Source organism: Lithobates pipiens, unplaced genomic scaffold (genome assembly GCF_037356315.1).
Source record: "Lithobates pipiens isolate NorthernLeopardFrog02 unplaced genomic scaffold, aLitPip1_a1.2 Scaffold_13, whole genome shotgun sequence".
Taxonomy (NCBI): domain Eukaryota; kingdom Metazoa; phylum Chordata; class Amphibia; order Anura; family Ranidae; genus Lithobates; species Lithobates pipiens.
The window spans coordinates 59108738-59120919 of NW_027507718.1; the positions used below are offsets into that span (position 1 = coordinate 59108738).

The following is a 12182-nucleotide window of genomic DNA, read 5'->3' on the forward strand; positions in this document are numbered from 1 at the left end:
GTTGGTCCGACAGATATTTCGTCGGAAACAGTCCGATGCAGACCACACACAGTCGGAATATCCGTCAAAACGCTCCGATCGGACACATTCCGACGGAATCTCCGACCGTGTGTACAAGGGCTAAGGATAGTGTTGTAGGCATTAACCAGTATGGGGGACAATAGATCTGCAAATTTTTTATAATATGTTGCTGAAAATCCATTTGGTTCGGGGCGTTTGTGGGTTTTCAAAGCTTTAATGGCCTGCAGGATCTCTTCCAGGTCAATTGGTTTCTTGAGGTTTTCACGTTGTGAGCTGGAGAGCGATGGTAGGGGGACCTGAGAAAGGAGGTTGGCCAAAGGTGTTATTATCAGACTAAAGGTGGGCTAGGTATTTGGGAAATATTTGGAAATACCCAAGTATTTCAGTTGGGTTGCTAGTGTAGTTGTCTTGTTTCAATCAAATTGGTTAGGAGTGTGGTGCAGGTGTCAAAGTGAGAGGGCCAGAAATGTGCCTGGCTTGTTAGCTTTAGTAGAGAATTTATGCATGAGGCTTTTATTTTATTTTTTGGTTGAATAATGATTTGATTTGGTATATTTTCTATATTTTTGGATGCATAGAATGCACTTTTTGGTTAATTTCTATTGGCAGATAGCATGTCTAATTGTATTTTTTTTCTTTTTTTTAATGCACAATAAAAAATGTATGTAGAATAATACTTGACTATGTGTTTTATTTCAAATGACAGTTTGGGAGTAGGCAGTTACATTTTAAAAAATACAATTTAAAATTGACAAGCGACACAAACATAGTTGTATCTTTGATCTTAAAAACTACGGGATAATGGTGTTGTGGTAACTTGCCCAAAAAAAAAAAAAAAAGCCTAATAATATTATTCTTGATATCACTAGAAAATAAAAGTCTTTTAGAATACGTTTGCCATAACTTCATCAGTATCACCAGCAAAGCAGCTTCATTATAATCCCATTAACCACTTTCAGACCAGACCGGTCTTTTTACAATTTGGCACTGCGCTGCTTTAACTGGTAATTGCGCGGTCATGCAATGTTGTACCCAAACAAAATTTGCGTCCTTTTTTTCCCACAAATAGAGCTTTCTTTTAAAGGTATTTGACTGACTCTGCGATTTTAATTTTTTGCGATATAAACGTAAAAAGACCGCAAATTTTGAAAAAAAATGATATTTTCTACTTTTTGTTATTAGAAAAATCCAATAAACTCAATTTTAGTCATACATTTAGACCAAAATGTATTCAGCCACATGTCTTTGGTAAAAAAAAGTAAATAACTGTATATTTATTGGTTTGCGCAAAAGTTGTCACATCTACAAACTAAGGTACGTTTTATGGAATTTACGCAGCTTTTAGTTTATGACTGCCTATCTCATTTCTTGAGGTGCTAAAATGGCAGGGCAGTACAAAACCCCCCCAAATGACACCATTTTGGAAAGTAGATACCCTAAGGAAATTGATAAGAGGCATGTTGAGCCCATTGAATATTTTATTTTTTTGCCTCAAGCGATTGAATAATAACAAAAAAATTATTATTTTTTTTTTTACACAAAGTTGTCACTAAATGATATATTGCTCACACATGCCATGGTTATATGTGGAATTGTACCCCAAAATACATTCTGCTGCTTCTCCTGAGTATGGGGATACCACATGTGGTCGACTTTTTGGAAGCCTAGCCGTGTACGGGGCCCCGAAAGCCAAGCACCGCCTTCAGGATTTCTAAGGGCATACATTTGTAATTTCACTCCTCACTACCTATCACAGTTTTGAAGGCCATAAAATGCCAAGATGGCACAAAACCCCCACAAATGATCCCATTTTAGAAAGTAGACACCCCAAGCTATTTGCTGAGAGGCATGTTGAGTCCATGGAATATTTTATATTTGGCACAAGTTGCGGGAAAATTACAAACTTTTTTTTTTTTTTTTTTCCACAAAGTTGTCACTAAATGATATATTGCTCACACATGCTATGGGCATATGTGAAATGACACCCCAAAATAAGTTCTGCTGCTTCTCCTGAGTACGGGGATACCACATATGTGGGATTTTTTGGGAGCCTAGCCGCGTACGGGGCCCCGAAAACCAAGCACCGCCTTCAGGCTTTCTAAGGGCGTAAATTTTTGACTTCACTCCTCACTACCTATTACAGTTTTGAAGGCCATAAAATGCCAAGATGGCACAAAACCCCCACAAATGACCCCATTTTAGAAAGTAGACACCCCAAGATATTTGCTGAGAGGCATGTTGAGTCCATGGAATATTTTATATTTGGCACAAGTTGCGGGAAAATTACAAACTTTCTTTTTTTTTTTTTTTTTCACAAAGTTGTCACTAAATGATATATTGCTCACACATGCTATGGGCATATGTGAAATGACACCCCAAAATAAGTTCTGCTGCTTCTCCTGAGTACGGGGATACCACATATGTGGGACTTTTTGGGAGCCTAGCCGCGTACGGGGCCCCGAAAACCAAGCACCGCCTTCAGGCTTTCTAAGGGCGTACATTTTTGACTTCACTCCTCACTACCTATTACAGTTTTGAAGGCCATAAAATGCCAAGATGGCACAACCCCCCCAAATGACCCCATTTTGGAAAGTAGACACCCCTAAATTTAGGGGTACACTAGTGAGACTCACAGGTAAAAAAGCACCTAGGCTGTCAGCGACTGTATCAAAACGCTACAAGAAAAACTGTTAGCGATCGCAGGGATCAGGCCTGACACTGCAGTTATGTGTGTTGTGTTTTGTAAGTGACAGTGATCGATCGATACTGCACTTGGGTGGGCTGGTCTGGGCTTGGCGGAGGGGCTAAATGCAGGTGCTAGCAGGTATCTTGGCTGGTCCCGCTAACAATGCGTTTTGGGAAACCTAAACTGCTGGCGACGCTAATATAGATCTGATCAGATACTATATTACTAAGGGAGGTGTATGCTTTGTGCGTGGGTGTTAGCGGTACTGGCACTAACCTGACGCTGCCTGGGGCGACGCAGACCTTATCTGACCCTCAAACTTATATCACCCGCCGGGTGATCAGGGGGTTAAACCTTTATTAGGTAATAAATGGCGGGTGCCCTGAAACTATAAAAAAATAACTAACCAACCAGCGTCACCTGTAACAGTTATATGGTGATCACTGGTGAAAGGGTTAACTAGGGGGCAATCAGGGGGCTTTATGCGGTAGTATATGGGGGTCCCTGGCGCTATAAAAAGCTGCGGCAAACCTAAATACCTACCTGCCTAACTAGCGTCACCTGTGACACTAATACAGCGATCAGAAAAACGATCGCTTATTAGGCTGGGTTCACACTGGAGCGATGCGGGAACGCCACGAATCCGCGGCGGGTTCCCGCATCGCATGCCTCCCAGCGGCAGTTCACACTGCCCTATGCAAACTGCTGGGAGTGTCAGTGAAATGTTAATGACACCCCCAGATCAGTTCGCATATCGCAGTGCGATCTGCAAACTCGGATCGCATGATGTGAACACCCATGCGATCCGATTCTGCTGCGGACCAAAAAAAGGGTCCCGTGCGAGTTTGCGGCAGGTGCGGCGGGTGCGACGCAAATTCAGCCATACTATCTGTATGGCTGAACTCGAATCGCACAGAGATTGGATGTGATTTGCACTGCAGTGCGGTGCGAATCACATCCGTTCTCATAAACCACTGCAATGTGAACCCAGCCTTAGTGACACTGGCGACGGGGGGTGATCACGGGGTTAAACCCTTATTGGGGGGTTAGGGGGGTACCTTAGAACTAAAGGGGGCTAACCCTAACTGCCCTAACAGTTATTACAGTCACAAATGACACCCGCCGGGTGATCAGGGGGTTAAACCTTTATTAGGTAATAAATGGCGGGTGCCCTGAAACTATAAAAAAATAACTAACCAACCAGCGTCACCTGTAACAGTTATATGGTGATCACTGGTGAAAGGGTTAACTAGGGGGCAATCAGGGGGCTTTATGCGGTAGTATATGGGGGTCCCTGGCGCTATAAAAAGCTGCGGCGAACCTAAATACCTACCTGCCTAACTAGCGTCACCTGTGACACTAATACAGCGATCAAAAAAATGATCGCTTATTAGGCTGGGTTCACACTGGAGCGATGCAGGAACGCCACGAATCCGCGGCGGGTTCCCGCATCGCATGCCTCCCAGTGGCAGTTCACACTGCCCTATGCGAACTGCTGGGAGTGTCAGTGAAATGTTAATGACACCCCCAGATCAGTTCGCATATCGCAGTGCGATCTGCAAACTCGGATCGCATGGTGTGAACACCCATGCGATCCGATTCTGCTGCGGACCAAAAAAAGGGTCCCGTGCGAATTTGCGGCGGGTGCGGCGGGTGCGACGCAAATTCAGCCATACTATCTGTATGGCTGAACTCGAATCGCACAGAGATCGGATGTGATTTGCACTGCAGTGCGGTGCGAATCACATCCGTTCTCATAAACCGCTGCAATGTGAACCCAGCCTTAGTGACACTGGCGACGGGGGGTGATCATGGGGTTAAACCTTTATTGGGGGGGTTAGGGGGGTACCTTAGAACTAAAGGGGGCTAACCCTAACTGCCCTAACAGTTATTACAGTCACAAATGACACCAATGCAAAAAAAAATGCAATTGGTGTCACTGTGACTGGGGGGGGGGCAGGGGTGATTGGGGGGGTGATCGGGGGGTGAAGGGGGGGTGAGACTGTGCCTGGCATGTTCTACTGTGTAGTGTCGTGTTGGTGCAACTCACCGATCTTCTCTCCTCGGTGCCGGAATGAAAAATACCGACACGGAGGAGAGATTACATCACTTCCTCTGCCTGTGTTTACATTACAGGAGAGGAAGTGATGTCACGCCTCACTTCCATTCGTCAGGAGCGATCGCGAGGGGGTGGCCATGAACGAATGGCCGCCCCCTCATCCCGGAACGCTCCTGAACGGATACCGACCGCCGCTGGCACCGGGGGGGGGGCGATTGTGCCCCCCACCCGTGGGAAGGCAGGGACGTACAGGTACGCCCATATGCCTGCCCGTGCCATTCTGTCGACGTATATCGTCGTGCGGCGGTCGGCAAGTGGTTAAATAAAGAAGAAGAGCAAGCTGCACTTTTGTCTGACCGACTTGTGGAAAATCTGACAACAGATATTTGTCTGCGGAAAATTTTAAAGCCTGCCATCCAACATTTGTCCATGGAAAATCCGGCAACAATTCTCTGATGTAGCATACAAACGGTTGTATTTTCCACCAACAGTCTGTCATCACACATTTCTCATTGAAAAATCTGATCGTGTGTATGCGGCTTTAGACATTTTTTGTTTGTCCCTTTTCTATGGTGTGGGACTGGTCAGCAGAGGGCAAAGCACTAATGGCTAAATTCTAATTGAGTGCAACAGGAAAGGGACTAAAGAAAACAAAGGAAACAGCTAAAAGAGAAGGAAGAAAATAATAGATTACATAGTGGCAAGCAACATCTACTTTTTGTCATGTTATCTGATAAGCCACAAACACGTCACTCCAGGTGCCCAAGGGTTCCACTTGTCTTTTATGGCCCTCACAACTCCCACGATGGTTGCTCAGGATACATAGGGGGTTATTTACGAAAGGAAAATCCACTTTGCACTAAAAGTGCACTTGAAAGTGCACTAAAAGTGCACTTGGAAGTGCAGTCACTCTAAACCTAAGGGGTAGATCTGAAATGAGTGGAAGCTCTGCTGATTTTATTATCCAATCATATGCAAGCTAAAATGCTGTTTTTATTTTCCTTGCATGTCCCCCTCAGATCTACAGCAACTTTAATTCCAAGTGCGCTTTCACTGCAAAGTGGATTTTCCTTTAGTAAATAACCCCCAAAGAATACAAAATGTTGTAGGTATGTGCATCCTATCTGTTGAAAAACAAATGTACCTTTGTTCAGATCCACATACCTATTTCTGCTGTCCCTAAGAGGAACACTCCCAGCCTACAGGTCTTTGTTTCAGTTGCAGTTCCTGCATTTTTCCCTGCTGTATCTTTTTTTAGTAGTCAAAAAGGAGTCAAGAGAATCAAGAATGTTTTAAAAAGTAATACAGGTATTTAATGCTATGTGTTTTAAATAAGCAGCATGTAGTATCAGTCTAGCAACAGTTAGACAATTTTCCTAGTTTTATTGTGTGCCTGGTGTGTAGAATTAAATACTCCTTTATTCTCATATAATCTATCATAAAAACAAGATATGAAACATCTAATAAAGTAAAACCCAGGAACAAACATAAACCTTGGAGTAGGCTACATTTTTATTACATAGTTATAGAGTTGCATCTTTAATTATTAAACATCATACGGGATAAAAATAACAAGTATGTAAAGAAGTCCTAGAACTTAATGCACATAATGTATTCAAATAATATATATACATATGGTATAATAATGTGATACTGTACTTATAACATAGAATGTATGCACTGATTCTTGTTCCTCCATCTATATGATTTAATGTGGTTTAGCATATGTTCATCAGGTCAGTAGTCTCACTTCAGATGTCTGTAAGAATGTGTCAGAATGGGAATCATATAGCCAATAACATCTTAATGTTAAAGATAGTAATGCAAGCCTAAGGGAGAGTAAAAGGAAATGTATTCATATTATTCAAGTAGAGCTGTCTAATTCATATGCATTTTATCCTATTGGGTATGAATATTTAATAAAATTATATTCTCACTTGTACATGCCACTAATGGAATGAAAAAAAATATCCTTTGAATTTGAATTTTAGCCTGAATTTACTGTATGTATGTTGTAAAATGCATTTTGGCCATCATTGATAAGAAAACACTTTCGGGATCCGGGTTTAGCCACTGCAACAAACATAAAATAAATAGCTGTAATAATAATGAAGTAATAAAGTGATTGTAAACAATCACCTTGTAAAACAACCCATTCAGTTTAAAACTAAAATGGAAGACAAAACATTTGTGTATAGATATAAAGAAAACATTATAAATATATATATTTGTTTCCTTTTTTATAAGTAATCAGATACCCTCTGTTCTCAGCTGCATAGGAACTGGGCGGAGGAGAAGCAACAGTACACTGAGCTTCCCAGTGAATGGCTGTGCAGAGGGGGCTTGTCAGGATGACCATTGGAGCAGAGCAGGTGTTTCGTCAGATCAGATGACCCATCAGAATTTGTAACGGAAGTGATGTTCCTTTTACCGCCATTTTGCTACACCCCACACTCATCCACAGTAAGGATACAGTGAGAAGGTGGCAAGCGGAGATCTTGTTACACCCACTGGAGTCTTGCATTTCACACTTATTTTAAACAGTAAACTCTGCTTATTTAGTAAGATTCTGTATTTTCAAATCCCTTAGACTGTTGTAATGTTGATTTTTTTAAAGCAGCGGTGTTCTGTCAGATTAGCAAACCTATGAGATCAGCAGGTTTGCTGCTGCTTTTAAAATTCAACATCTAAACAGTCAGACAGATTTTTAAATACTGTATTTCACTATATAAGCTCAGTTTACCATTAAAAATAAGTGTGAAATGCATGACTCCGGTGGGTGTAACAAAATGTTCTTTTGCTGCCTTCTCAATGTATCCGGACAAGTGCGGGGTGTAGCAAGATAGAGGCAATGGAACGTCACTTTAATTACAAATTCTGACGGGTTGCCTAATCTGACGAAATATAGGTCGAGCTGGAGAACTGACCCAGGTGTGTTTTACTGCTTAGACCCCTTTCACACTGTTCACACTAGCGTTTTTCCGGTTTTCAGGTGCTTTAGCGCTAAAAATAGCGATTGTGAAGTGCCTGAAAAATACCTCATATGCAGTCTTAGTGTAAAAGCCTGAGTGCTTTCAGAATGGGGCGATGCGCTGGCAGGAAGTTAAAAAAAGTCCGCAAGCAGCATCTTTGAGGCTGTGGAGGACCACTCCTCCACCGCTCCTGCCCATTGAAATTAATGGGCACTAGCGACCAAGGAAAGGGTTAAATGCACCCATGTAGCACTGCTTTGCACGCGCATTGGATGCAGTGCTACATGGGTGCATTTAACCCTTGCCTTGGCCGCTAGGGGTTAAAAAAGATGGTAAAGCAGCACTTTATGGCTAACATGGCTGCTGCTGCAATATGAAAGGGTTCTTAGTGTGGTTGTGTTTTTTCCCAGGCCATAAGTTCCTATTCCTCCCGTGGTAGACTTGGTGTGTAAAATACATTCTGGTTAATGTATGGATAAATCCTTAAAGTGGTTGTTAACCCACTTCTACTAAATACTGCCATCTTCTCTTCTTCATTATAATTGTCCCTGTGCCTGTGTTCTTTAAAAAATCTTCCTGATTGTACCTATATGAGCTCAGCTGAATTTGGACTCTCTCTTCCCTCTCCGGCTGACGTCAGCTAGGGAGGAGGGGGAGAGAGGAGAGAGAGAGCTGAAAATCAGCTGGGAGCCGCACTCATATATGTACAATCGGGCAGATTTTTTACAGAACACAGGAACAATTATTATAATGGTACAGAGAGGATGGAAGTATTTAGTAGCAGCTATAAGAGCAGCAGGAGTGGGGGGGGGAGGGGTGAGCACTGGTACCAGCAGAGACAGGCAGAGAGGGGAGGGGGAGATGCAGCAGACAGATAGCAGGCTGCGGATGATGGAATCACGCAAACTGTCCATGATGTCAAGGCTCAGCAGCCATGATTATTGTGGTCAGTTTGCAAAGGGGAGGGCATAGCTAGGCAGGATAAGCCAGGTATTTCAGGTGATATGGGGGTTCAAATGACACAGCACAAGCACCTGTGCTGTATAACATGCTTTAAGGGAACAGGGTCTTTATTTTATTTTTTTGGGGTTAACAAACGCTTTAATGACTATACTGCATTATTTTAAAGAATAATAAAAAAAAAAAATGACACACTTTAAATAAAACTATGCTCTCACTATGAGATATATATATACACTTTTATATGACCCTCTTTGAGCACTATTGACGTCCTTGGATAAGTCCTGTTTCCAATAGACAAAGGGAGAAGCGCCTCTGAGTGTAGATATAAAACAGGTTAAAAAAAATAGGTACATAAAGTAGGCAATACTATTGTCTCCTGTGGCCAAATCATTCCTGAAAGATGGCTCATTGAGCCTGAGGCTTCAAGAAGTTCTCTTTAGTGAAAAAGGAAAGCCCTTTACTTGTATATAGCAAAATAGAATGTACACGTAGGGGCTGATTTATAAAAGATAGCATATTTGAAGGAGTTTCTGATCACAACACTTTGAAAGGTTATGTGACATGATCTCCCTCCTTCTAGATTTTTCCCCAATTCCGTAATTTTAACAAATCTTCACTTACAGTACTTCAGAGTCCCAGAGTAGGCAAAGTGGAGAGTAGATTTGTAAAGCACGGTGCTGTGTTTTACATTTTTTTTTAAGCAGGGGTAAGACTGTTCTACTGCTCTAAAAGTTGACCCTACTGGTGTAAACAGATCTGGTCTTCATTAATGATAACCCATCAAGTGGGGGCATTTTTTCATGGGGTTCAGGGACAAGCACAAATGCATAATTGATAATGATAGTTCAGCTGTACTTTCATGGTGTAGCGTGCAGCAACTGAAGTTAATAAAAGTGATTTATTATTATTAGTATCATTACAAAACATTTTTTTAAATATACAAGTATACTAATAACCATGCAATCATTTAAAATAGCTTAGACAATCTATAGTTAGTCATGCGCACTGTTTATTTATTAATCTGTTTATTTATTTATTTTAATATTTTAACAGGTCAGAAAATGATGACAAAGTACAACTTTGGAAATTAGCAGAATCACAGAGCAAGGTACACATTTTTTTCTAATGAATGCATTTTACCATTTTTGCTCAGCAATTTATACTTGTGGTCATAAATGCATAATTTCGTATTTTTTTACATGTTACATTGGAAAATTATTAAGTAGCACATGTTTAAACTACATGCAGTACTAACCAAGTCCAAACAAATTACCACAACAGGGGGGCAGAGCTTGGCCATGCACCGTAATGGCTGCTTAGATCTCCCTCTCTGCCAGCATGGGGAAGAAATTCATCCACTACACCCACTACAGCTGCGATCGCCACACACTGGCTGGCCTGACAGCTCCCAGAGACCTCGATGGACATGACGAGGAAGAAAAGTCCACCGGCGGGACCTCCTAAGCTCACTGATTTCTTCAGTGGCTCCTGGCCTGGAGACAGTCAAGATGACATCAGCTCCAGATGGCCCCCCAAGGCCCACAGCGTGCATCTTCTAGAGCAGCGAGAGAAGACATGGACTGCTCTACCCTGAAAGGTAACAGGGCCAGGGATAGCACTCCTTCCCGCATGCCTCACCATCCCACCAGGACCAGTAAGCAAGAAACACCTCACATTCCATCAGGCTGCAAATGATGATGAGGATGAACCTGATTTTGAGCAAGAGCAGACAGCCACTCTTGCTGCATTTCTGACTACTGATAACCTTGCAATTTTCAAGCTGCCACATATTCCAGCAGAAAAATCTTGAGACGAACTAGCGCAACTCAATTTTTTCCATTCCCAGAGCCATATGTGACCTTGACAGTCTACAGAGATATATCTGCAACAACTGTCCAAGGGCGCAAAGAACTTGCACCTATTACATACGCCCTGAGGAAGCAAAACATCACCTACAAATGGTGATTTCCCAACCAAGCTTATTGCCACATTTCAGAGGAAGTCAGTGACCATTCATTACCTCAAACAAGGGTTAAAACAACTTTAAAATTGGGGTTTATCCCCACCTTCAGTTTCTACTCCCTCTAATGCTGCATTCCCACAACACATCCCGGAGGAATGAAAACAAGCTGATAACACCTATCCCTGCCATATTGACTGTTCAACACAGGCCTTGTAGTCTTTACAGCTTCTAATACTGCTTCCCTGTGCTGGACTCTCATGCTCAAACCAGTTGTTGTTTGATCTTTGTTCTTATTTGTTAGTTTATATATATTACCCTTCCCCTGGAGTGACAATCAAGCCCTTCTCCATTTAATATATATTAAAAAGAAAAAATTAGTCTAGAGTCATATCCAGTGTGTGGCTTACATTGCCTGTACTGAACAGTGAAATGTGTATGTGTGTGTTGGGTGTATGAATGATTTTTCTAAGCTTTTCTGCTTTCAGGTAATATTTTTTTTTACTGGTATTTTTACATAAAATTCACAATGAACAGAAATATGATATAAATGCTGTTAATGTCAGCACTGACTCCCAAAGGTACCTTCAATTAAATAAAAACTAAAAAAGTACACAAAAAGTTTATAATTGTGTAAAGAAAGATTAAACATAGTGTGTTTGGGTTTATTATGAGAAATGCCATTACCTATTTATGTAATGTGTGAGGTCTTGGGTATATTTTAATCACTTCAATTATTGAAATTAAATGTTCTTGTAAGAATTATGATTTGGCTCGAAGGCGCTGTCTCAAGAGAAATTAGACTTGGTAAAAGCCAAAATGTATTGTACTGAGGGATTAGTAAAAACATGAGTTCATGAGCTGAAAATTACAATTTGCATGCATATTGATATTTGAAAAATTTCTCTAAAACATGAGATTCACTGGAAGTGTTAATTTTGGCACACCATAAAATACACACATCTCACAATTTATAGAAACAAGGATTTACTTTCAAAGTTTTACAGATGTTGACTTTTTTTTCTAATTACATTTTTACCATCTGTACAAAAATGTCAAGCTGGAGTTGCTTGAAAAAAGAATAAAACATTCTAATTTTATTGCAGTCATTGCTAATTAAACATAAAATACAGGGGATATGTTTAATTCAAAAGAAAACCCAGATGCAATCCTGAATTTGCAATCTGATGAATTTGTTTTTATGGAACTTGAATCAGCTAAAAGATATTTGGAGGGTAAACTATTAATTTTGTATATAAATTAGTGTTTCTGTAATTTTATTGTAATTTTATATTGCTACACTCTTTTTATATGCCATTTGCAAATTCAACATGCTAAAATTAATATTGCTAGGTTTGATAACAAATAGCTGCATTATAAACATATTTAAAAAAAAATATTTATTAAACAATACATCCTCCTAAACAATTAAAATAAAAATTACCATAAAATCAAGGACATCACTAGAATCCCAAAATATCTAGAGCACTCTTGAGTAGCCTACCAGAAATGGAAATGTGT

General features: G+C 40.8%; 1 protein-coding gene across 4 annotated transcripts in view; it reads left to right on the plus strand.

Annotated features, from left to right (window-relative positions):
• The window catches only part of LINGO2 (leucine rich repeat and Ig domain containing 2), a 2286714-nt gene that overhangs the window by 916035 nt on the left and 1358497 nt on the right, over positions 1 to 12182 (plus strand). For all 4 annotated transcript variants that reach the window (XR_013272157.1, XM_077475131.1, XM_077475129.1 and 1 more), the window contains exon 5: positions 9755 to 9809. The gene's annotated coding sequence lies outside the window, so the exon portion shown is untranslated. The remainder of the gene's footprint in view (positions 1 to 9754; positions 9810 to 12182) is intronic.